The following is a 3,512-nucleotide window of genomic DNA, read 5'->3' as shown; positions in this document are numbered from 1 at the left end:
GACCACTAGGGGGTGCACCAAGAAAGCATAAAAAATGCGGAGACAAAAAAACATGACAGAAATGGAGGATATAGAGCTAAAAAACGCAATTTTGAGGGCTTGCAATAATGTGCTAGAAGCTGCCAATAAACTTGATGAGCGCCTCACGAAAACTAATAAGACCCTCGATGTTGTGATAAAGAACCAACTAGAAATTAAGCATTCACTGATTGAAATAAAGAATATTATACAGACACCCAACAGCAGACCAGAGGAGCGCAAGAATCAAGTCAAAGATTTGAAATATGAAGAAGCAAAAAACACCCAACCGGAAAAGCAAAATGAAAAAAGAATCCAAAAATACGAAGATAGTGTAAGGAGCCTCTGGGACAGCTTCAAGCGCACTAATATCAGAATTATAGGAGTGCCAGAAGATGAGAGACAGCAAGATATTGAAAACCTATTTGAAGAAATAATGACAGAAAACTTCCCCCACCTGGTGAAAGAAATGGACTTGCAGGTCCAGGAAGCGCAGAGAACCCCAAACAAAAGGAATCCAAAGAGGACCACACCAAGACACATCATCATTAAAATGCCAAGAGCAAAAGACAAAGAGAGACTCTTAAAAGCAGCAAGAGAAAGAAACTCAGTTACCTACAAGGGAGTACCCATACGACTGTCAGCTGATTTCTCAACAGAAACGTTGCAGGCCAGAAGGGAATGGCAAGAAATATTCAAAGTGATGAATGCCAAGAACCTACAACCAAGATTACTTTATCCAGCAAAGCTATCATTTAGAATTGAAGGTCAGATAAAGAGCTTCACAGATAAGGAAAAGCTAAAGGAGTTCATCACCACTAAACCAGTATTATACGAAATGCTGAAAAACCTCCCATTCAGACATGAGGGAATGTGCCAGAAGAAGGCTAATCTCAAATCTGAGAGGAAGAGCCCAAAGCAATCTGCTGAATTATACAATAAGCAGCTCCATGCAGGCAGGTCCTGGATCGACCTCTACTTGCCCAGGACCACACCATGAAATACCAGTAACTGTGGATTTTTAGAAGATTGTTCTCCTCCAATTATTGGTTTGAATAGTTCTAAGTAGGGCTTTTTCTACTGGGTAGTGGAGTGAAGCAAACCATACCCTGTTCTCCCCTCCCTGCTGTCCCCCTGCCTGGAATTTAGGTCTCAGGGAATGTCCCAAGAGACCAGAAAAGTGACCACCAGTCATGAATGAGCAGTATGCAGCCCAAAAGGGGTGTACCCTCTTTGCTTTGGTAATTTGAGGAAGTAGTTGTGGGCAGGTAGCATGAGAGTCTTGGTCTATGTTAAAAGCAAAACAAAGAAAGGCTGGTTGCCATCATGTCCTTTCTCTGGCCACCTCTGAGTCTCTACCACTGGCCTTTGTGAACCTCCCTGCAGGGCTTTAGACCTGGACTAATCGTTTTGATTCACGAAACAGAAGAGAGCTTGGCTGAAGCTGCTGCCTGAAAGTTAGAGGGTGCACAAATGTTCCCTGACTGCAACAACCCAAAGGTTAATCTAATACCAACGCTTAGAGAAGTTAACCAACTTGGCTAAGGGCACGAAGTAGTAGAGATGAAATTCCACTCCACACTTGTCTATCTCCAAAGCCCACCAGCTTTCCACTGCATTTCCTTGTCCTTGGGGCAAGAAGTTTTGATCAGAGGATGGTTGAGTCACAGTTCGATTCCTGGTGAGGGCACATGCCTGGGTTGTGGGTGCCATCCCCAGTGGGGGGTGATTCTCTCTCATCATTGATGTTTCTATCTCTCTCTCCCTCTGCCTTCCTCTCTGAAGTCAATAAAAATAAATTTAAATTAAAAAAAATAGATGAAAGCCCTGACCAGTTTGGCTCAGTGGTTAGAACATCGGCCTGTGGACTGAAGAGTTCCAGGTTCGATTCCGGTCAAGGGCATGTACCTTGGTTGCGGGCACATCCCCAGTAGGGGTGTGCAGGAGGCAGCTGATGGATGTTTCTCTCTCATGGATGTTTCTAACTCTCTATCCCTCTCCCTTCCTCTCTGTAAAAAATCAATAAAATATATATTTTTTAAAAAGATGAAAAAGACTACCTGAGTTAATAATTGAAGAAGCTGGATGAAGGGTGCATGGAGTTTCATTATATTATTCCCTCTTCTTTTGTTTATGTTTAAATTTTTTATTTAAAGTTTTGTTTTTCTGTATATAGATCTAATCAGTGTGACATAATGGAAATGTCAAGGGCTTTGGAGTCAGGTAGACCTGAGTACAGGTACTGATTCTTTTCACCAACCAGTTAAGGAGACTGGGCAAGATTCTTAAACTCACAGAGCTTCTTCTTCATATTTAAAGTGGTGAGACTAACTTAATATACCTTATAGGTATATTAAGATTTAAGAAATAATATCACCAAAGCATGTAGTGCAAAGCCTGATACATGGTAGACACTCAGTAGCCATTGTTATAATTACATATTGTATATTGAAGAAGTAGGCACTTCAAAGGAACATGGAATAACATGTTTGGAGATTTCAATGGAAATAAATCTCAAAGCGGAATGAAATGAACTACCAAAGAGGAAGAGGTGGTACCCTATCCCAGAGAACCTGAGGTTAGAACTTATCTTCCTAGGCAACAAGACAATTATTTGGAACACAAAAGGGAACAAGTTTTGTTTATCTCATCTCTAAGGTAACCATTGTATCACTAGTGAAATAGCTCAGGCATAAATTGGACATGGTTTTCAAGGTCTCAGATTCCATTCCGTTTCAGTATTTGAATGAGAAGGAGCAAAGAAATGTCCTTGACTTGGGGAAGAGAAAAATAGGATCCAGAATTCTTTTATTGACATTTTTCTCTAACTTAAATTTGTACTTTTATGTGAAAATGGATTACTAGACAATTGTGTTCAAAATTTGCTCTTTCTTCTACAATAAATTAGCCAATTAATGGCTTTACCATTCAGTTACTCAAACCAGAACTCTGACATACATACTCAATTCCCTTTTCCCTCTAACCTCTTCTCTCCCTATATACTTTCAATTAATTCCCAAGTCCATCAGCTTCACTCTCACATATCTTTTGAAAGTGTCCCTTAATCTAGACTTTCAATGTCACTGCCTTAGGCCGGGGCCTCAGCATCCCACAATTCAATTTCTGCAGCAATCATCAAACTGGTTTCCTTCTCTCTAGTTTCTTCTTTCTTCAAATCGTATTCCAAAATGCTAGCAAAATGGTATTTTTACACTCAAATCTGATCATGTTATTACTCTAGGTAGAATATTTCCATAGCTCCCAACTGTCTACAGAAGTCCAAATCCCTTAGTGTGGCACACAAAGACCCTTTGCCCACTTTTCTAGCCACATGTCCTCTTAGTTTATGCATTTAAAGGCACCTTGTCCCTTGTTCTCTAGCCACACTGAATGACTTGTCATTTTCTCCAAGTGCATGTTCTCTTCTGCTGCTGTCTGTATTCCCCCTGCCTTGCAAGACATTAGTCCCCTATCTATTTGAAAAAGCTTGCTTC

The sequence above is a fragment of the Myotis lucifugus genome, unplaced genomic scaffold (assembly GCF_000147115.1).
Source record: "Myotis lucifugus unplaced genomic scaffold, Myoluc2.0 scaffold_52, whole genome shotgun sequence".
In the NCBI taxonomy this organism is placed as follows: domain Eukaryota; kingdom Metazoa; phylum Chordata; class Mammalia; order Chiroptera; family Vespertilionidae; genus Myotis; species Myotis lucifugus.
The sequence above is the reverse complement of the archived record's forward strand: the minus strand, read 5'-3'. Positions refer to the sequence as shown.